Source organism: Triticum urartu, chromosome 2A, assembly GCF_056163025.1.
Source record: "Triticum urartu cultivar PI428250 chromosome 2A, HENAU_Tu73, whole genome shotgun sequence".
Taxonomy (NCBI): Eukaryota; Viridiplantae; Streptophyta; class Magnoliopsida; order Poales; family Poaceae; genus Triticum; species Triticum urartu.
Genome location: NC_141874.1, coordinates 124,168,708 through 124,193,012, shown reverse-complemented (window position 1 = coordinate 124,193,012; position 24,305 = coordinate 124,168,708). Strand labels below are relative to the sequence as shown.

General features: G+C 44.9%; 1 long non-coding RNA gene across 1 annotated transcript; it reads left to right on the top strand.

Moving 5' to 3' along the window:
* Nucleotides 1–23,357: 23,357 nt before the first annotated feature.
* On the top strand, nt 23,358–23,927 carry LOC147984233 (uncharacterized). The gene is made up of 2 exons (XR_015615039.1): nt 23,358–23,488; nt 23,667–23,927. It is a non-coding gene; the product is annotated as an uncharacterized LOC147984233 (long non-coding RNA).
* The last annotated feature ends 378 nt before the right edge of the window (nt 23,928–24,305 follow it).

Here is a 24,305-nt window from a genome sequence, read left to right as displayed (position 1 = left end):
CCAGGTCTTGTAGCACCGCGTTGAGCGGGTCATAATCGCCCCGGCCAAAGTGCTTATCATGATCAATGACAAGCACTTCCGTGATGGTACTTCCGCCGCTCTCCGCACGAGGAAGCGGTTCGTCGTAGACCACCACGTTGGTGGGGAACATGTCAAGCGACACGGTGTCAGAGTCAACCAGCATCGGATCGGTGGAGCCTACGGACTCCAAGTCCCCAGCTGGCTCGCTGGCAACATGGAGTTGATCGAGGAGGCCCGCAAGGAGGCTCTCGGGGCCGCCCGTGCCTGCGTCGGATGCGGGCTCGTCGGAGAGGCGGACCTCGCCGACAAGATCGGCGAGGCAACTGGCTGCGCAGGCGATTTCAGTGCCATGCAGCGCGTCGGCGCAGACTCCGTCTGGTTTGCCGGGCTGGCTGCATTCGCCAGGGAGAAAAAGGGTTCCCGTCCAGAACAGGTCTTCGTACGACGGTGCACCAGGCCCCACGGTGGGTGCCAAATGTCGGGGGTTGGGTGCGACATATGCCAATGGATGGCTTATCATGGTGGGGGCGAGTAGAACGTCGCCGGTGCCTGGAAACGGGATGAGGCGTAGACACGAACGTTGGCATACTTTACCCAGGTTCGGGGCTCTCCTAGGAGATAACACCCCTAGTCCTGCTATGCGGGGTCTCTGCATGATCACTAAGGCAAAGTGAGTACAAAGGCGCTCCTCGAGCTGTATCTGTGGATAGGAGAAGGCAGGGCTAGCTCCCTCCTTTCTCTAAGGTCTGGTCTAGTTCTAATGAATCAAAACCCTTTGCATGCGTGTCTTGGGGGGTTTATATAAGCCTACCCCCCAGGGGTACAACGGTAAACTGTATGGACGCAGGGCCCAACTATCAGTCTCTTCGCCTACGGGCCCTCCTGCCGACTGCTGGGGCCCACCGATTGGTGGGCCCAGCCGACTGGTCTGGTACGGAGCCGAAAGGCCGCACCCGCCGCTGGAGGGTCCTGCTGGCTGCTGATTACTGTAGCCGTGCTTCTAATGACGCAGGCTTGGTCATGGGGTCGTGGCTACAGTCCTGCCGCCTGGCAGGCGATTACTGTAGCCACTCCTCGTCTCGTCTGGTTGATAGCGCGTGGGACCCATGGTAGGGGTAGGCCGACTTCCGCGGGCTGGCTCCCTATGGGTCCGACTGGTGGCGCCCTTGCCGTCTTCCGGACTCTCTCTGACTGGTAGGGCCCGTCTTCCGTGGATCGTACCGTCAGGCCGTCGTGGGTACAGGACTCCGCCCACTGTTGCTGACGTCAGGGATGGCATGGCAACAGTGCTGTGCCAGACGGAGATCTCCGCTGGTACAATGCACTGTGCCCTGGCCATCCCCCGGAAAAGGGGAGGGAGTGGGCTTTACTATCGCCACCCCTTGTCCCATCCCCCCTGATGAGGGCATGGGCTTTGCTGGTGTCGTGGACCGACTCCCCGTGGCCGGCTTCTCTAGAAGCCGTGAGTCGGGGTCGGCCAGTCTTGATCTCTTCTCTAGAACTCAGACGCATATGGGTTGTCGGCTGTTCCTCTAGCCGCCCTCCTGAAGTCGGCTCCCCGTATGTTGTCTTGAGGGGCGCAGTCAGCCCCGATGTCTTGAAAGGTTATGGGCCTCGGGTTAGCCTACCCGCGGCCCATTACTCCGACAAATTTAAAAACCAAGTTTCTCAATGTTCCCGTCCGAGCGACAACGCCCAGATGTTTGAATTTCATTCTCATTTCTTGCATGGGACCTATAAATTCACCCAAAGACACGCATGTGATTTTTCAACAAACTTTGGTGCACTGGAGCATGTGCTTGTAGTTCAAATTTTACTTATGCACATTAAATGCCTAGGAACACAATTAATGCATAAAAATGCCAAACAAACCCAGAAAAATTCCAATTTTAAATACGACACTCATGTAGTTGCATGTTCACTGTACATAAATGTTCTAGCAATTCACCATCCTTTCCCACCGTAACACCATTTTGTCTTTCAAAACATAATTAAAAAATCAGGTATACCACAAACAGTTTACTAGAAAGAATCATGTGGGATGCGAATATAAAATATATTGGTGCACCGTCTTGTCTAGCTTACACATGAAGCTTCGTCGTCTACAGTCCACCGTACGTGCTTGAACCACACTTACGCGCCAGTTTGTCGCGGCACCGAGCTAATTTTTTGTGCCACTGCAGAAATATGTATCTCCCCGCCCCCTGCCTCCCACTAAAAGACACATTTCCACTATTCCTCCTTGCTTTCCAAGTTCAAACCTTCACTGCTGCTTACTGTCAGCTCAGCCTCCTCGCCGCGGACCCTTCTTCTTGCACCACCGCCTCCTCATCGGCTACCCTTCTTCTTGCAGCGCCGCCTCCTCGCCAGCGACTCTTCTTCTTGCTGCGCGGCCTCCTCGCCGCCGACCCTTCTTCTTGTTGCGCAGCCTCGTCGATATGGTCAGGTAATCCACACCCCACCCACACCATCCTCCTTCTCTGTCCCACATGCCCTGACCGATGACGCGACACCTTCTGCAGAAATCACTGTCCCCGTCCTCCAATTAAGCGTCGCCCACGACCATTCTGCATGCAGTATAATGTGGAGCTCAGTAGCATCTGGCAGCGGAGAAGCAAATCGCGGCCGCACACGCGCATGAGGTCGGTATGGCTGCCATGCGTGCCGACCACCAGATCTTGGAGGAGAACCTCGTTTTCGAGGCCACCATCGACACCGCCATGCGGTTGTCTACTTTAAAATACAGTTCGTGTTCTTTTCTTGAGGCGACCGCTAGTGCCTTCTACTGATTTGTCCTCTATAATGTTAATATGCAATCTGATGTTTAGTTAACAGTTTGGTCCTCTGAAATGTAATGTTCAGTTAACAGTTTGGTCCTCTGAAATGTAATGTTCAGTTAACAGTTTGGTCCAACAATTGCTACATTTTGTAGTATTGTTCTCAAGCATTCTTTGTTTTGTTAACTGTCTTATCTTCTAGTACATATTTCTATTCTGCAGTGTCGTGCTCAGTTAACTGTTTTGGTTCATTTGGTGTACTGTCCATTTAACTGTTTGGTTCAATTCTGCAATTTAATTTTCATTTGCTGTGGGTACAACTTTGTATTGTTATGCATGTGAGAAATAAATCGAATTTGGTTGTACTCAATAGATATTCTACTAATATTATGGCAACTCTTAGTTAACCTGATCAAGATCTTCCTTATGTGTGTTGCAGGGAAACAATGGGAGACACTGCGGTTTACCATCGAGGTTTGCTCATGCATGGTCCTTTCACTAATAGCACATTATTGTGCAATTGTAGGAATCATTCTAATATTTAGGTTTCTTACAATTTGTTCTTGCACATGTAGGTCCTACTGTCAGAGGCTTAGACCCACTGTTCGACCCATTTTGCATATGGGGAAATGAGATATCCATTAATATCAGTCAAGTCAAGTAACTCATAAAGATGGTTAGGATGAAGAAACTTACGACGAGTAACAGCAAGATCTTTGTTTGCATGATGAAGAAGACATCAGTCAACTATAGGATGGTACTAACTCTTTTACCTTGTTTTTACCCCTTGCGCCATATCAAAATTTATAACAGTGATTTATGCATATCTTTGTTTTCAATACTTTTCAAAGCAGTTCACCGATGATTACCTCTCAAACCACCTGCATGGTCAAGAGGTGAGGAAGTTATTCATTCAACACCCACGGTAAAATATTGAAGTCTTCCTAAAGAGGACGAAGGTTGGGCGGGCAATTATCCTTAGCCACTGGCCTAAAGTTGCAAGGACATTCAACATCACTAAAGGCTCAATATTTGCCTTCCGCTTCTATAATTTCCCAGACGAGATTCATCTGTCTATTTACCTTGTATGATGCTACTTTCCGAAGGTTTGGATGTTGCATGTGAAGTTTGGTGTTGTTGTGTAATGGCGTAACTGAGTGTTGAAGCTATCTGATGTAATTCGATTATGAAATCCTGGTTGTTGTTATACGGATATGAAATATTTGGTGTGTTTTATAAGAAATATCAATTTTATTACTACATGGATTATGAATAATAGGCTAATTACCTTGCTTATTTGAGTTTTTATTGCAGATGGTTAGTCAGATAGCACAGTGGGCGATGAACTCAAACAACCCACATTGTTTCGAGAAAGTAGGTGTGTTTGATCAACTAACAATCACACACGGCTTCTGGCAGAGAATTTGCATTAGGCCACCTTGCACGGAAATGTTTTTTTGGATTCACCGTGTGGGATGTACATACGAATGGAAACGATTGGGTTTCGATGCCTCGCCAGATTGCACACGAGCTTGCTACCTCTTGAGCATGCGTTTGTTTTCCCTCGAAGAGGAAAGGGTTATGCAGCAAAGCAGCATAAGTATTTCCCTCAGTTTTTGAGAACCAAGGTATCAATCTAGTAGGAGACCACGCGCGAGTCACCTCGTACCAACACAAACAAATAAGAACCTTGCAAGCAACGCGATAAACGGGTTGTCAATCCCTTCACGGCCACTTGCAAGAGTGAGATCTGATAGAGATAATAATAATGGGATAAATATTTTTGGTATTTTTATGATATAGATTGAAAGTAAAGATTGCAAAATAAAATAGATGGAAAACTTGTATGATGGAAAATAGACCCGGGGATCATAGGTTTCACTAGTGGCTTCTCTCAAGATAGCATAAGTATTACGGTCGGTGAACAAATTACTGTCGAGAAATTGATAGAAAAGTGAATAATTATGAGAATATCTAGGTATGATCATGTATATAGGCATCCTACTGGATTGTGCAGGTATGAGGGACTCGCGCGTAGCCTCCTACTGGATTGATACCTTAGCTCTCAGAAACTGAGGGAAATACTTACACTACTTTGTTGCATCATCCCTTCCTCTTCGGGGAAAACCAACGCAGTGCTCAAGAGTTAGCTATAATCAATCATACATAAAAGAATTCAGAGAAGATTCAAATATTATTCCTAGATACACTTGATTATAAACCCATAAATCAATGGATCTCGACAAACACACCGCAAAAGAAGATTACATCGAATCGATCTCCAAGAGAATCGAGGAGAACTTTGTATTGAGATCCAAAGAGAGAGAGAAGAAGTCATCTAGCTAATAACTATGGACCCGAAGGTCTGAGGTAAACTACTCACACATCGTCGGAGGGGCCATGGAGTTGATGTAGAGGCCCTTCGTGCTCAATGCCCCCTCCGGCCACTAGTAGAAAAAGGGTCAAACGTGAAGCACATTAGTGCCGGTTTGAATTTGAGCCGGCACTAATGGTACCATTAGTGCCGGTTTGAATTTGAGCCGGCACTAATGGTACCATTAGTGCCGGTTCGAATGACTATGCATTAATGCCGGTTCGTGTTGAACCTTTAGTACCAGTTCGTGCCACGAACCGGTACTAAAGGGGTCTGACCTATAGTACCAATTTGTGACACAAACCGGCACTATAGGGCAATTTTCAAACCTACCCCCCCCCCCCCCCCCGTGTGTCGCCATTTCAGTTCTGAAAAAATCAAAAGAAAATGATAAAAACTTCAAAAAATAAAATCCTTCGAGAGGTAGTTATATTACTACATCTACTAGTTAGGAAAATTTGAAAACTTAAATTTGGACATGTTTTGCAAAAAGTGTAGGGAAAATGTCAAACGGCTATAAGTTTTGCATACGATGTCGGAAAAAAACGTATAATATATCAAAAAATTCAGCACGAAAATCCGCATCCGATGGAGACCGCCTACGGCCTATTTGCAATTTTTTAGAATCCTCAAATTCCAAAAGGAAAAAAAGATATGGTCAAATTTAAGTTTTTTTAAATTTTTTTGTTAAATCTGGTCAAACTACTTATTCAAGAAGTATTAATGTTACTACATAATTATTCAAGAATATTAGTGTTACTAAATAATTATTTCAATTTTTTGAATTTTGGTCAAATCTGGTCAAACTGTGGTCAAACTGTGGTCAAACTATGGTCAAACTTATTCAAGAAATATTAGTGTTACTAAATAATTACTGTTTTTTAGAATAATAGTTTCAAACTCAAACAGTGAAATGTGTGACTTCATGCTCAAGCTAAACTCCTAAGGGTTAATAGGATTGGCATCTTACTATTGTCAGGAAAACAACAAGTGCAGACTTGGAAACGAAGGAGAATAGAACCCGAAAGTTAAGTGTGCTCGGGCTGGAGTAGTGAGAGGGATGGGTGACCGGTCGGGAAGTTAGATGATTTGGAATGAGTGATCCACACTTGAGCAGTTAAGAGAGGTGATTAGAGACTAAATCACCAAATAATTCATAAAAATTAAAAATCAAAAAAATTCCAAAATTTTCAAAAAAAATCAAAAAAAACCTTTAGTACCGGTTGGTAACACCAACCGGTACTAAAGGTCCCCCATACCAGGGCGCGAGCTCACGCCACATGGTGGCACTTTAGCGCCGGTTCGTGCCGAACCGGTACTAAAGGGGGGCCTTTAGTGCCCACCAATTAGTGTCGGTTATGGAACCGGCACTAAAGGCCCTTACGAACCGGTTTTAAAGCTCCGTTTTCTACTAGTGGGTGGAGCTCCGGAAAAGGCCCCAAGATGGGATCTCTTGGGTACAGAAGGTTGCGGCGGTAGAAATAGGGTTTCGTGGTGCTCCTGGATGTTTTCGGGGTATGTGAACATATATAGGAGAAAGAAGTAGGCCGGTTGAGCCACGAGGGGGGAGGGCGTCCCTAGGGGGTAGGCGCGCCCCCTGCCTTGTGGCCGCCTCTTGATTGCTTGACGTCCACTCCAAGTCCTCTAGATCACGTTTGTTCCAAAAATCATGCTCCCAAAGGTTGCATTCCGTTTGGACTTCATTTGATATTCTTTTTCTGCGAAACACTAAAATAGGCAAAAAAACAACAATTTGGGTTGAGCCTCCGGTTAATAGGTTAGTCCCAAAAATAATATAAAAGTGTAAAATAAAGTCCATTAACATCCAAAACAGATAATATAATAGCATAGACCAATCAAAAATTATAGATATGTTGGAGACGTATCAAGCATCCCCAATCTTAATTCCTGCTCATCCTCGAGTAGGTAAATGATCAAAACAGAATTTTTGATGTGGAATGCTTTCTAGAATATTCTTCAATGTATTTTCTCTATTGTTGCATCAATGTTCAGATCCGAAAGATTCAAGATAAAATTTTATTGTTGACATAAAAATAGTAATACTCCAAGTATGCTAATCAAGCAATTATGTCTTATCAAAATACCATAGCCAAAGAAAACTTATCCCTACAAAGTCGTATAGTTTGGCCATGCTTCATTTTCATCACACAAAATGCTCTCATCATGCACAACCCCGATGACAAGCCAATCAATTGTTTCATACTTAGCCTTTTCAAACTCTTTCAACTTTTACGCAATATATGAGCGCGAGCCATGGACATAGCACTATGGGTGGAATAGAATATGATGATTGAGGTTGTGTGATAAGAAAAAAAGGGAGAAAGTCTCACATTGATGCGGCTAACCAATGGGCTATGGAGATGCCCACCGATTGATGTCAATGCACGGAGTAGGGATTGTCATGCAACATATGCACTAGAGCTATAAATATATGAAAGCTCATCAAAGAAACTAAGTGGGTGTGCATCCAACTCGCTTGCTCACGAAGACCTAGGGCTTTGAGGAAGACCATCATTGGAACATACAAGCCAAGTTCTATAATGAAAAATTCCCACTAGTATATGAAAGTGACAAAATAAGAGACTCTCTATCATGAAGATCATGGTGCTACTTTGAACCACTAGTGTGGAAAAAAGGATAGTAACATTGTCCCTTCTCTCTTTTTCTCTCATTTATTTTTTTCTCCTTTTTTTATTTGGGCCTTCTTTCCTTTTTTTCTTGTGGCCTCTTTTCTCTTTTTTATTTGGGCCTTTTCTTTGGCCTATTTTCTCTTTTTTATTTTATTTTATTTTTTCGTCCGGAGTATCATCCCGACTTGTGGGGGAATCATAGTCTCCATCATCCTTTCCTCACATGGGACAATGCTCTAATGATGATCATGACACTTTTATTTTCTTACAACTCAAGAATTACAACTCGATACTTAGAACAAAATATGACTCTATGTGAATGCCTCCGGCGGTGTACCGGGATATGCAATGAATCAAGAGTGACATGTATGAAGAAATTATGAACGGTGGCTTTGCCACAAATACGATGTCAACTACATGATCATGCAAAGCAATATGACAATGATGATGCGTGCCATAATAAATGGAACAGTGGAAAGTTGCATGGCAATATATCTCGGAATGGCTATGGAAATGCCATAATAGGTAGGTATGGTGGCTGTTTTGAGGAAGATATAAGGAGGCTTATGTGTGATAGAGCGTATCATATCACGGGGTTTGGATGCACCGGCGAAGTTTGCACAAACTCTCAAGGTGAGAAAGGGCAATGCACGGTACCGAAGAGGCTAGCAATGATGGAAGGGTGAGAGTGTGTATAATCCATGGACTCAACATTAGTCATAAAGAACTCACATACCTATTGCAAAAATCTACAAGTCATCAGAACCAAGCACTACGCACATGCTCCTAGGGGGATACATTGGTAGGAAAAGACCATCGCTCGTCCCCGACCGCCACTCATAAGGAAAGCAATCACAGAACACCCCATGCTTCAAATTTGTCACATAACGTTTACCATACGTGCATGCTACGGGACTTGCCAACTTCAACACAAGTATTCATCAATTTCACAATTACTCAACTAGCACACCTCTAATATTACCACCTTTATATCTCAAAACAATCTAGCAAGCACCCAACTTCTCTTAGCAGTTAAAATTTATAAGCAAGGTGAATTACCATGCTGTTCTAAAGGACTCTCCAAATGATATAAGTGAAGCATGAAAGATCAATTATTTCTATAAAATAGAACCACCGCTGTGCTCTAAAAGATATAAGCGAAGCACTAGAGCAAAAATTATCCAACTCAAAAGATATAAGTGAAGCACATAGAGTATTGTAATAAATTCCAATTCACGTGTGTCTATCCCAAAAGGTGTGTATCTTGATAACCCACAAGTATAGCGGATCGCAACAATTTTTGATAAGTAAGAGTGTCGAACCCAACGAGGAGCTAAAGGTAGAACAAATATTCCCTCAAGTTCTGTCGACAACCGATACAACTCTACGCACGCTTGACGTTCGCTTTACCTAGAACAAGTATGAAACTAGAAGTACTTTGTAGGTGTTGTTGGATAGGTTTGCAAGATAATAAAGAGCAAGTAAATAAAAAGTAGGGGCTGTTTAGGTAAAGAAGCAATAAAGTAAATATAGCGAGTGTGGAAAAGTGGTGGTAGGAGTTGCGAAATTGCCCCTTAAGAAATTGACTACTTTACTAGACCGATAGCAAGTATTATGTGGGAGAGGCCACTGCTAGCATGTCATCCCTTACTTGGAATTCTATGCACTTATGATTGGAACTATTAGCAAGCATCCGAAACTACTAATGTTCATTAAGGTAAAACCCAACCATAGCATTAATATATATTGGTCCCCCTTCAATCCTGTATGCATCAATTTCTATGCTAGGTTGAAGCTTCTGTCACTCTTGCCCTCCAATACATAGTCCTATCAACATACAACTAACCCTAGGGTGTGATCCACGCGCGCAATCATATGATGGGCACCAAAGGAGAGCAACATAACCACAAGAAAATTAAATCAATCATAGCAATTCATCAACCACCGATAGGACAATGAAAATCTACTCGGACATCATAGGATGTCAACACATCATTGGATAATAATATGAAGCATAAAGCACCATGTTCAAGTAGAGGGTACAGTGGGTTGCGGGAGAGTGGACCGCAGTAGTTAGAGGGGGGAAGGTGATGGAGATGTTGGTGAAGATGGCGGAGGTGCTGGTGTAGATCGCGGTGATGATAATGGCCCCCCGTGGCACTCCGGTGCCACCGGAAGCGAGGGGGAGAGAGCCCCCCTCCTTCTTCTTCTTCCTTGACCTTCTCCCTAGATGGGAGAAGGGTTTCCCCTCTGGTCCATGGCCTCCATGGTAAGGGAGGGGCGAGAGCCCCTCCGAGATTGGATTTGTCTCTCTGTCTCTCTCTGTTTCTGCGTTCTCAGATTCTTCCCTTTCACCGTTTTTTATATTCCCGGAGATCCGTAACTCCGATTGGGCTGAAATTTTAACACGATCTCTATCCGGATATTAGCTTTCTTGAGGCGAAAGAAGGGCATCAACCGCCTTATGGGTGGCCCACGAGGATTTGGGGCACGCCCAGGGGGGCAGGCGCGCCCCCTACCTCGTGGCCACCTCGGGCACCGTCTCGCGTGGATTTTTCTTCCCCAAAATCATATATATTCCAAAAAAATCTCCGTCAGTTTTTATCCCGTTTGGACTCCGTTTGATATGGATATTCTGCGAAACAAAAAACATGCAACAAACAGGAACTGGCACTGGGCACTGGATCAATATGTTAGTCCCAAAAATAGTATAAAAAGTTGCCAAAAGTATATGGAAGTTGAATAATATTGGCATGGAACAATCAAAAATTATAGATACGACGGAGACGTATCAGTGTACAGCAAGGATGATTGTGGTAAATTAAAAAGCAAGGACTCAAATCATACAAGACGCTCTAAGAAAAACACATATCATGTGGCGAATAAAAATATATCTCCAAGTAATGTTACCGATGGACGAAGACGAAAGAGGGGATGCCTTCCGGGGCATCCCCAAGCTTAGGCTTTTGGTTGTCCTTGGATTTTACCTTGGGGTGCCTTGGGCATCACCAAGCTTAGGCTCTTGCCACTCCTTATTCCATAATCCATCAAATCTTTACCCAAAACTTGAAAACTTCACAACACAAAACTTAAAAGAAAATCTCCGTGAGCTCCGTTAGTAAAAGAAAACAAACCACCACTTCAAGGTACTGTAATGAACTCATTCTTTATTTATATTGTTGTTAAAACTACTGTATTTCCAACTTTTCTATGTTTCATAAACTCTATTACTAGCCATAGATTCATCAAAATGTGCAAACAACACACGAAAAACAGAATGTCAAAAACAGAATAATCTGTATGGAGCACTGACGGTGTCCTGGACTAGGGGGTACTCACCAAGTCGTCTCCCGATCTATTAGATTGGGCCGAGGCCCCCCATGGCCGTATACTCATGGGCCAGTTCGGACAGCTGCCGCATACAAGGAAGATTCCACAAAGACTTGGAGATCAAGACAAGGACTTCTCCCCACCGGCATATTCGGCTAGGACTCTTGTTAACCTAGGCCTCTGGTGCATTATATAAACCAGGGCCAGGCTAGTCGATAGAATATACAACTCCATATACAACAATCATACCATAGGCTAGCTTCTAGGGTTTAGCCTCCTTGATCTCGTGGTAGATCTACTCTTGTACTACCCATATCATCAATATTAATCAAGCAGGACGTAGGGTTTTACCTCCATCAAGAGGGCCCGAACCTGGGTAAAACATCGTGTTCCCTGCCTACTATTACCGTCGATCCTAGACGCACAGTTCGGGACCCCCTACCCGAGATCCACCGGTTTTGACACCGACATTGGTGCTTTCATTGAGAGTTCCGCTGTGTGATCGACAAAAGGATCGATGGCTCGCCTGCAGATCAACTGCGACTTCGGCATCTTCGTCACCAGCTCGACTGGTCACCTTGGTTCGATCAAGAATTGTGCCCCGTGTTCGGATAACCATGTCCGGACGAGGGCCTTCATCAAACATCAACTCCGATCTCTATCAAGATCACGGAGGAATCATCTATGGAGCTCGGGGGCTCAACGTCAACATTGCCCTCAAGCGACCGTGCTGTTTTTCTGGACAGCGAACTCGTATCTGCCACCACCACCTCCTCGAGTATCGCTTTGACGATCGCTTTGGTGGAATTGTGCAGAATTGAGTCTACAACAACCCTGGAAAATTTCGTCGACTTCCGATGGAGGAATCTCTGGCAATCCACGATATACCGGAGCCCTGTCAAATCTGGATGGGAATTTGGATGAGTTTAGGGCGTGGTGTCCAGCTTCTACCTCGGACTTCCTTTGGAAGATCCAACCGTTGATCGGCTGCGGAATTCCTATATCTACCACCTCTCAAAATTTCAGCTCGATCCGACCGTCCAAACTCCGGGAACCTTCCGATTAGTGCATCACTTTTCGGATCTGTTTTCTGCGCGAAAACGAATCCGACCTAAGTTCATCTTTTTTACGAACGGGATTTCGGACATCCCTTTTGAAGGAAGTTTTGTATGGGGTATTGTGTTTTGTTCCCGAACACATCCCACTAACTTTAAGATCTTTTGAACATGATCTTCAACATCATGCTGGTGTCAAACCAGTCCGGCAATATTACTCCATGGCTGCCGACCTGCGCTAGACACGTCGTCACTTTAGCCGAGCTCAACTTCCTCGGATCATCATCTCGGCAAGCCGAACAAGAGTCCGGCGTCGCAAAGGATAAATCATCATCAACATCGCCGCCCCACGGATTACACGGAGCGGGCATACCGACATCACCGCACGGTTGCTTAATCAAGCCGGCATCGACCACGTCACGACCTGCATCGACAGGGCCGCACTATTGCTTCTTCAAGCTGGTGTCTATCACGCCGACCTACTTCGACTCATCGGCTGACGTCGAGGCTTCGACATCTCAGCTGGACCAGGGGCTTCGCCATCTCTTCATCAACCTACTCCGGACGCTTCGGCGTCACTAGCCGACCAGCTCCGTCACGTTAGCTGGGCCGAGGGCTTTGCCTGGGCGAGTCAACCTTTACCAGCATTGCCATGCCATCGTTTTATCGCCCATCAGGCAATGGGTGTGCGGAGCGGGTCCCAATTTTAGGAATCATCTTCCTTCGGATTGTTACAACAAATAAACCAGGTGCTATTAATCCCAATATTTTTTGCTTGTTTGGGTTCATTTTTCCCAAGGAATTATTACTCTGGTTTGTCCATGATATGTACACAGGTCTATCGAATGGTGACCGCATTAACGACGTTCGTTGGACTCGGAGCTCGGACCGACCTGCGAATTCAAGCTTTGCCACGCCTTTACCGCATCACGCCGATGCCCTGCATCGACATTGACTTCGGCGCCAGGCCATATTTCTTTTATTACTCACTTTGCATAAATTATTTATTATGCAACGATTTTTTTAATTATCATTATTACTATTATCTCCGGTTTGCACTATTTTTTGTGCACAGGAAAATGATCCGGGGACTTCGGCATCACTCTGCCGGTCTGCATTGATCGTGCTATGTCACCACTTCGGCGTGTCAAGCTCTCCGCTCCGCCACCTCGGGACCGGCTTGAGGGATGGAACCTTGCCCCGCATCAAGCTCGAACCGCGTCATCAATACCGAACACATTAACCAGCTAAGTCGCTTTCATGCTCAAAGCTTTAATTTCTAACTTGTGTTCGGTTTGACCAAGCATTATACTTTTTTGGAAAAAAGTTGCTTCTAAAAAATTTCCTTGTCCAAACTTTGTTTGTGATGCATAAATTCAAATACCCCGTTTACTTGGGGGCTTCATTTATGAAGCTATTCTTCTTGCATATGATTATACTTGTACGGCTTCGTTCCTTGTTCGTGTATTATGTCATAATATGCACCATATTGACTTAAGCGATTTGCAAGCTGGGTTGCCTCACTCCTGTGTTTACCCCTACATTCCCGATTGTTCGGCTAGGGAGTAAAGGGAGCACCTCTGCGATTGTCACGATCGGGTCACCTGAGCCGGACCTCAGACTGGGTGAAGCCGAAAGCTAGCGCTCTTATAGTTATTCAATGATGGTCGGCACACAACGGAACTCATGAGTACAAAAAATCTATTGCACAAGTCTCATAATAACAATGAGCACCAAAGAAAGGTATCAGTGGGGGTACTATTTTCTTCGAAGATGCTTCTTATTCTTTGCAGTAATATAGCATAAGTTCCCTGAGCGCGCTTTGTCTGTTACAGCCTTATGGCCTGATTGCCTGGTTATTGGAAACACCGTCGATATTCTCGACCGATGGAGTACATAACACTTTTCGGTCCTTAACCGAAGAGAGAGAAGCCGACGGTCGGTTAAGACGCGTTTAAAGTTCGGTTGAACATATATATGATATAAGTACTTCGGTACATGCATCATTCTTCTACCCAAGTCACTTGGGGGCTCTTAAGTTTATTTGAGCCATTTTATAATAAGTGTTCTTCTTCTCAGTCATTGCAAAGTTCTATTATTATTATTTATCACTCCTTTTTTCGACGCGAGTGTGCGGTCACTAGCCGGGGTGTCTAATTTCTCTCTCAAAGCCGCTAGAGTTTAGTTTGCTAAACTGGCCTAATGAGAAGTACTCCGCCCTCGGGATAGGAGGTTGAAGCCGTAGGCTGACCCGCTCGAAGTCTTGAGATAGGATGTGTCATGTTAAAGGACGACAGAAGCACTTCTATTTTCTAAGACCAATTTTCGGATTGGCACCGAACACTTGATCTTGTTCAGACGTCATGTTTTTACTGACGTTTCTTGGTTTTCCAAGCTTTTTGGCACTTTTAAACTATTTGTGCTTTTCCAGCATTAGTCTCGCAGTGCAACGCCGGACACCTTTAGGGATTCGGCAAAAACATTCTCAGATATTGCTATATATGCATCGGTTTCGAATTGTGTCTTAGGTCAATAGTTGGGTTGCCCGGCTCCTGCACTTGCTTCCTACGTTCCATTTTGTTCGGTTAGGCGTGCAAAGGGAGAACCACTGCGATTGTGCTTCCAGCTCACATGGTTAAGCACCTTAGTGGAGAAAGCCGAAAACTGACTGTCACAATAAGCGTAAACTGGTCAGCGATCCGATGACTATGACAGGCCATTCATAACATTGGCCGAAGTGTTTACGGCTTGACCTCGACTGTCGCCGAACACTACCGGGGGCTATTAACTGGCCTCCCAAACTAAATCCTCGATATTTTGCTCTTACATTCGAGCTGAGGTTTCATGATCATGCTTAGCATGACAACCCAAAGAAAGGAACCGATAGCGGGACTATTTTCTTTGGAATACATTTCTTCTGTTAAACAGTAATATAACATATCTCTCTGTGTACCTTTGTTTATAAAACTGTGTGGCCAGATTGCCTTGTTTGTCGTAAATCTTTGCCCTCATAAAGGCTTTATAAAGTAGGACAAACACTCCTCAGCTACTGGCCAAGGAGGTGGAAGCCGATGGTCGGTCAACAAAGTTTTGTACAATGCGGATCCGAGCATTAATGCCGTAAAGTACTTGGATACATAGGGTCATTACACATAATTTGTAATTTTACTATAGATATTGATCCTTAATTCGGCCACCCGTGCCCGCATTAAGGCTCGGGGGCTACTGGGCTTCGGGCTTATTATTTACAAATATTAAAGGGGCACATCGATCCCCTGATCTGGTGTTGCCACCCGACCAGTGTCTCGGGGGCTACTGCATTGCTTGTCCAATGCAGAAAATTTTATGTGCAATATAGTTTCCGAGGAGATTTTGATCCTCAGGTTGGTCGGCCACACCCAACCTGAGTCTCGAGGATTGAGCATGCCGCTTTTAGTGTCCCGAAGTATTCTGCCGAGCTTGGACTTGATCCTCAGGCCGATTTTGCAAATCAACCTGAGTCTCAGCGGCTACTAGGATCAGTGGTCTTACGTCATCCTTCAGGTGCATCTCGGGTTTTAGACCGATACACACCTTGAGGGCTACTGGCTATATATCTCGGCAGAGAATAAATTGCACCAACAAAAAATATTCACAAAAATCGGCCCACATTCGGGGTGGTGCACCACCTCGGAAGCAGTCCGGCATAAAGATCGGGCGCTAGTGGCTGGCTCCGTAGAGGGCATTTCCGGCATTAAGCTCGGCTAAACTCCTTCAACTTTTTTGATCCAAGGTGATATGACACCTCGGATATAGTCCGGCGTTGGAGCTCGGATATATAGTCCGGCGTTGGAGCTCGGATACATTCCGGCGTTAGAGCTGGGAAGCGGTCCGGCATTGGTGCTCGGCTGCAAAAGATACCTCGAATACAGTCCGGCGTTAGAGCTCGGACAGAAGAGGACACTGCCTCCCAGGAACAACTTCAAACCAGAGGTGTGGCATAAAAATAATAAGGCATTGATAAAGGCCGCAAACTTAAAGGGGCTCCTCGGATACCCGGCGTATAAACTCGTCGAATGCATTTCGGCGATCCTCAAGATCGAAGATGAGAAGATTTGTTGAACCAGTTTTCAAGACCGACGACCGAAGATGAAGAACAGTTCGGAAGAATCGAGGAGCGTCCCTAACTTGAAGACTGGTTCAGGGGGCTACTAACGGTGTCCTGGACTAGGGGGTACTCACAAGTCATCTCCCGATCTATTAGATTGGGCCGAGGCCCCCCATGGCCGTATACTCATGGGCCAGTTCGGACAGCTGCCGCATACAAGGAAGATTCCACAAAGACTTGGCGATCAAGACAAGGACTTCTCCCCACCGGCGTATTCGGCTAGGACTCTTGTTAACCTAGGCCTCTGGTGCATTATATAAACCAGGGCCAGGCTAGTCGATAGAATATACAACTCCATATAAAACAATCATACCATAGGCTAGCTTCTAGGGTTTGGCCTCCTTGATCTCGTGGTAGATCTACTCTTGTACTACCCATATCATCAATATTAATCAAGCAGGACGTAGGGTTTTACCTCCATCAAGAGGGCCCGAACCTGGGTAAAACATCTGTTCCCAACCTCCTGTTACCATCGATCCTAGACACACAGTTCGGGACCCCCTACCCGAGATCCGCCGTTTTTGACACCGACAAGCACACCCAGGGTTCGTGCTCTTCCTACGGGAATGAGCCCATCTGTGACAAGTGAGGCAATGAGATATTGTTGATCCAGACTCAGGTGAGGAAGCTGATAAAGATTGTCAGTAAAATGGGTTAAAAGATGGGAATTAAACTATTTGTTTACACTTTCTCCAAGACAATAGAGAATTGTAGGATGGTAAGTAAGAACTCTGCATCCTTCTTTTTACTGCACATAATGAGTTGTGTTAGATGACAATGTCTGAATCTTTTTCCTTTACAGTGCTTCCCAAATGTGTTTACTCATGATTACCTCTCAAACTACATGATTGGTGGGCACGCAAAGGTTAAAGTATTTCTACCAGAACATGATGACTATCTAGATCTGTTCATGAAGACAGTGAAGGATGGGCGGCCGACCATCACAAGGGGTTGGAATAGATTCATGTGTGCCTTCTGCATGGAGGAGGGCACAATATGGGCATTCTGCTTCACCCTGTTCAACAACCAGAATGTATTTCGCATTTTTATTTATCGTCTTTAATAGTACAAGTATACAACTGTGGTTCATTATTCTTTATTTGGTGCCTATGTAATTCTTGAACATATGTACCTATGAGTTGAATAATGCATTGGTTGTTTAAACCTTATGGATATGAATAAAGTTATAGCATACTTTCAAATTCAAATTAAAATTAGGTACAATTTTAAATAGAAGCAATTAAATTAGGGTGAAATTACGCTCTGTAGGTCGTTATGGCGCACACGGTCGGTAAAACACAAATTGTGTGATATACACCATAATCTGACACGGTTCAAAGAGAGGAACCATGTGCGAGCATGCACATAGTTGTCGTTTCCAAAGCGTGTGTGATGTCAGAAAATATCACAAATGGTGCAAGAAAACTAAATATTTGTGATAGTTTCCTTATCATACACGATTTACAATCATGAACTGTTTCTCATGTGGTATGCATCGTAAACATTGCACCATAGAATAGTGTGTGCAATAGTATCATGTACAACACTGTTACGATGGTCTGATTTTTCATAATCCTATTTGACACTTGTACAATGATTAGCTAATTTTCTTAATTAGTTGCCGCATACTGTTTGGGCAAAGTGAATGTGTGTGATTTTTTTTCTTATAATACACGTTCTATACTCGTAAACTGTTTGTGATGTGTCGTGCATCGTAGACGTAGCACCACATAATACCGACTTCAATGGTAATGCCAGCGCAAACGAGTAGCAAGGATAGAGCATTTGGGATATTCCAGATATCAGAAATAGTTTTATAGGGACAACTGTATGCATCATGGCTCCCTATCCCCGATGGTTTCTGGGTCATGCGGGAAGGACCCCCCTATCTCCCACACTCGCCTGGCAACGGTTTAAAATGTCATCGCAGAAAGGGGTTAAAAACGGTTTGTATAGCAGCTCGTTTGTAACGCCCACGATGCGGCTATATCTCCCACGTGTCGAAGCACGACTTAGAGGCATAACCGCATTGTAAGCAATGTCGCAAGTGAGGTAATCTTCACAACAACCCATGTAATAAATATGGAAAGAGGTACATAGTTGGCTTACAATCGCCACTTCACACAATACATGAATAAAGCATTACATCATCTAGATACAATCAAGGTCCGACTACGAAACCAAAGCAAAAGAAGACTACCCCAAATGCTACATAGATCCCCGATCGACCCAACTGGGCTCCACTACTGATCAACTGAAAAACGGAACAACATAACGAACATGGTCTTCATCGAGCTCATCCTTGAGCTCGGTTGCGTCACCTGCATGATATCATCGGCACCTGCAAACTAGTTTTGGAAGTAATCTGTGAGTCACGGGGACTCAGCAATCTCACACCCTCGCGATCAAGACTATTTAAGCTTATGGGTAGGGTAAAAGGTATGAGGTGGAGCTGCAGCAAGCGACTAGCATGTTTGGTGGCTAACATACGCAAAAGAGAGCGAGAAGAGAAGGCAAAGCACGGTCGAACAACTATGATCAAGAAGTGATCCTAGAACAACCTACATCAAGCATAACTCCAACACCGTGTTCACTTCCCGGACTCTGCCGAGAAGAGACCATCACGGTTACACACGCTGTTGATGCATTTTAATTAAGATCAACTTCAGGTTTTCTACAACCGGACATCAACAAATTCCCATCTTCCCATAACCGTGGGCACGGCTTTCGAAAGTTCAAATCCCTGCAGGGGTGTCCCAACTTAGCCCATCACAAGCTCTCACGGTCAACGAAGGATATTCCTTCTCCCAAGACAATCCGATCAGACTCGGCATCCCGGTTACAAGACATCCTTGACAATGGTAAAACAAGTCCAGCAAGACCACCCGATGCGCCGACATCCTGATAGGAGCTGCACATATCTCGTTCTCAGCGCACACCGGATAAGCAATCCGTACAACTAAAACCAGCCCTCGAGTTTCCCCGAGGTGGCGCTGCAAGGGGCTCTAGTTTGGACCAACACTTACACAAGCACTGGCCCAGGGGGGGTTAAAATAAAGATGACCCTCAGGATGCACGACTCCCAAGGGAAAGAGGCTAGGTGGCGAATGGTAAAACCAAGGTTGGGACTTGCTGGAGGAGTTTTATTCAAGGCGAACTGTCAAGGGGTTCCCATTATAACCCAACCGCATAAGGAACGCAAAATCCGGGAACTTAACACTGATATGATGGAAACTAGGGCGGCAAGAGTGGAACAAAACACCTGTCATAAGGCTGAGCCTTCCATCCTTTACCAAGTATATAGATGCATTAATTAAATAAGAGATATTGTGATATCCCAACAAAATATCCATGTTCCAACAAGGAACAAACTCCAGTCTTCACCTGCAACTAACAACGCTATAAGAGGGGCTGAGCAAAGCGGTAACATAGCCAAACAACGGTTTGCTAGGACAAGGTGGGTTAGAGGCTTGGCTCAACAATATGGGAGGCATGATAAGCAAGTGGTAGGTATCGCAGCATAGGCATAGCAAAAGAGCGAGAAACTAGCAAGCAAAGATAGAAGTGATTTCGAGGGTATGGTCATCTTGCCTGAAATCCCGCAAGGAAGAAGAACGAGTCCATGAAGAGGACAAACGGACGTAGTCGAACGGGTCCTCACAAACGCGACATTAACGGAACCAACCCGAAGAAGCAACACCGGAAAGAAGCAAACAATCATGGTAAACAACCAACACATAATCATGTCATGATGCACAATCAAGTATGATGCATGTCCAGTTTAATGAGGCATGGCATGGCAAGGTGCACAAGCAATTCTACAAATTAAGTGGAGATCAATATGCAACGAGTTGCATATTGACGAAACACCACAACAAGTTATTTAGTTCGATCCCGTTTATGTACCCAACAAGATTAAATGTTGTTAGCATGGCAAGAGATGAAGCATAAAGAAACTATCTATCTAGGCAAGTTTAAATGAGGCCGGAAATAACAAACAACAATTCCGGAAAAACCTCATGTGCATATTTTATGGTTTGGTACTGTTCTTCCCTAAACCATATTTTATAGTTATTAAACATGCAAAATGATGACACCATGTTAAACTAGTCAAAATTCTACCCCATTTGCATATAAAGTTTATTAAATTCCGAGTTACGGTTATTTAGTTATGAAGTAAAGCATTTTAACAAGTTATTTAAGCAAATTTAAACAAACAGCATTTTAAACTTTTTAAACATAGATGAAAGTTGGATATTATGAATCTAGACAAAATTCTAAGCAAGTTTCATAAATAAATCATTTTAAACCGATGCACGGTTATTAAGTTATTATATGCATGAAGTTTAGGGGGTTTTCTATAAAACTGCTCTCCTCTGGAAAAATAGACAAAATCGTAGCAACGGGAAAAATAACATATCGGGCCAAATCTGGAATTGGGTGAGGGTTGCTCACTTTGGGCCAAGCCCAGGTCGGATCTGGAGGGGAAGCAAGCTGGGCCTGCTCTGTGGGCTGCAGGAAAGAGGTGGCCATGGGCCTTGCTGGAAGAAGCGGCCCAGGGTGCGGATCTGGGCAAGCGAGGCCGGCCCGTGCTAGCGAAACGGGGAGCGATGCAGTCAACGGGTCGGGCGAGGCGCTCATCTCACGTGAGCGAGCAGGAACAGGGGAGGCGGGCGCCTGACGAACGTGCCTCTGCTCATTGCAGAGGAAGCGAAGGCGGGCGACCGGGACGCGGGCAGGCAACGGCGGAGCTTGGCGCGACGGCAGCAAGCAGATCGAGGTGGAAGGAGTCAGTCCTGGAGCGAAGTAGGCGACGCAAGCGCTGGAGAGACGCTGTCCATGGCGGAGGAGTTCCATGGGCGGCGGTGATGTTCAGTTCTTGCAGGGAGGCGAGGACGACGCCGATGTGCTCCATCGCCACGGTGGACGCGGGACTTGAGGAGCTCAGTGCAGGAGGCGAAACAAGGGACGGATCCAAGGCACGGGGTAGAGGAGGTGCGGGCGAGGTTGCAGGACCCGGGTGCAGGGCAGCAACGTCTTGGAGCTTCGGGGCAGCCATGGCGTCCTGCGAGGCATAGAGAGAGAGAGAGTTGAGAGTGCAGGAGAAAGAAAGAAGAGAAGGAGGGACCGAGGGAGAGGGCTCGGGGTCGTCCTGGAGCTTTGCAAAGACAGCGTGGAGCCTTCGAGCGGGAGAGCCTATGGGCGCGGAGGAGCTCCACTCCTCTGGATCGAACAAGGAGGAGGTGGTTGTTTGCGGATTTGGAGGGGATCGAGGGATACTCGAAGGAGCTAGCTGGTTGGGTGAGAAGGGGATCTAGGAGGATCCCGATGAGAGAGTGGCGGCGGGTGAGGAAAAAGAGGGAGTTGGTCTAGGGTTAGGCTAATATATATAGCGAGTAGGATAGGTTAGGGGCTATCTCGTCCCTCCGATCGTAATCGGACGGATGGAAAAAAATATGTTAGGAAGTCCAATTAACAAAACGGAGACGTTTTGTAGATGTTTGGGGTTGATCCGGACACAGCGGTAACGACTGTCCGGGTCGGGTCCGGGACAGATTTCGGACGCGTGCGGGAGGAGGTCCGCGGGCTGACGAGAGAGGTTAGGTAGGGCCTGGCGGTGAGAGGTAGTACAGAAGGCAAAGGGCTGAGAAGATAGAAGAGGAGAGGCCCGGCGACTGTTTCTGGAGACCGAAAACGTCCGACGTTAGACCGACTATATTACCGCTTTAGTTATCTGTTGGGGCGTCAAACGAACTCCGAATGTGACGAAAATTGACAGGTGGCCTACCTACAACATAAAAACACCGCACGCCAACTTTCATCCCATTCCGAGAATATTTTCCAGCCACTTATAAAATAATATTTCGGACATGCCGCGGGCGCGTGCAAGTGTGTCTGGGCTCAGAACGGACAACGGAGAGAACGAGGAGGCCGGGACGGATGCAAGTTTCAAAAACATGATGATGCAATGCACATGATGACATGACAAGATGCGACACGCAAGCAAATGACAAGGCAACAACAACGAAACACCGGAAGACACCTGGCACATCGGTCACAGGGCGCTACATCGTTGTACCAGTTACCAGACTACCAACTGCTCCATTTGGGTAGAGATTTTGCATGAATGGCTATTGAGAACGACGACGACTACCGAGTATAGTAGCACATATTTTTTTAATGAATTTCTTAACATTTGAATGGCCACACTTGATTTTAGAATGTAGCTTGTCTGGCTTTCTGTATGACTGATAAGAAATATAATATGATCGCGTCCATGAGCGTATGTACGTGGCGGTCTGACGACCCGCCTTCCACCACGGCCGTCCTCGACGTCGTGATGCACGCCCTGACATTCTTAAGTATCACCCTAACATCAGGCCCGGCTACGGCGTGCTCCATGGTGTCCCGCACGGTGTCCCTTCGCAGGGGCGGGCGGATGTGTACGACCATAAGAAAAAGATATATTATTTTTGTGATATTAGGAAACTTGTGATTCTCAATTAATAGGAGAGATAATGATAATGATTATAATAAATGACATGGTGCATGACATTAATGATTTTTTATTGAGAAATATCTCATTTGGTTTTGGAAGGTTATCAAGAAAATATTACGTTTATATTTTAGGAAGGTGATCTCACATATATGGTGGGATTTCTAAATTCTTAATTACCTATTATTTACATGATTAGAATGAATCAACACGTGCTAAAGCAATCACGAAACAAGATCTCCCTTTAATGAGTTTTTTTTAATGAGCAAGGGAAAATTCAATGGGAGGGGTGGTGAGAGGAAATAAAACCGGAGTACCAGGCTAACAAGTTCTCCATTAGGAGTAGAGAAAACAACATCGCGTCACAGATATATTGACGACACGAGATATGTCATATCTTTGACTTTTATTTTTCACACATATATTGAAGACACAAGATACGTCATATCTTTGACTTATATTTTTCTTCAGATATCATCATCCATGGCTATAAGAGATGGCATAGACCATTTGGATGTGCATCTTTTGTGTTCTCTCTTACTTGCCTTTTGACCGTATATTACTTGAGACATGGGAACCCTCAATGTGACAATCCTACTATGTTTTCTACTCCTCATGCCACTCCATTTAGTTCCTGGTAAATATTTTAAGAATAATCCCCTGCAAGAACAATGCACTTCTTTAATGTATGATCTATACGTTTGCTAGCCATATGTGTAAATTATACTACTTTACTCACATTCTTTTCTTTTGTCCCTTCAGAATATTGTACGATCTGGTTTTTCATGCACGATATTTTGATTATTGTTTTGTAGGTTCAGAGGCCAAGACGTGCAAAGAGCTTAGTGGGACATATACCGCTTCACGTTGTGATCAGGCAGAATGTGTTGTGGCCTGCCGCAAGGAGGGCTTTACCCAAGGGGGGTGTCAAGTTATTGTCAAAACAAAAAAATTTATGGTACTTTGTTTTTGCAAAAAAGAGTGTTGAAGAAGAAATGTGTTAAGGCTGTGGAGGATGTGTTGTATCAATTAATAAGATTATTTAGCAAGAGGAACTAATAATGATGAGTGGTAAATTTTGTGACTCTGCCAAGTTGTCTTTATGTTTTGGCTCAGAACACACACATGAATATCTAACTCATGCCAATGTTCTAAAAAGTCGCATGCTAGAAATATTACATTCTTGTGACCGTGAGCCCTAATTTGCCAGCCTGGTAAAGTGTGTGTTGCAAAAATGATGTGTTCTTAGTGACTCATTGCATATATATCCGGAACAACAAGAATTTCTTAGATTATGAGACTCACTCCCTGATTTTTTGAAGTAACACCAAGTGAACAAAGAAGATGTGTGAGCCTAACTAATATGATTTTATGTACGAAGTATAGAGATATGAAAGAGGCCGCCATAAAAGTGGCAGACAACTATTATTTTCCAAAGATGAAAATGGAACTCT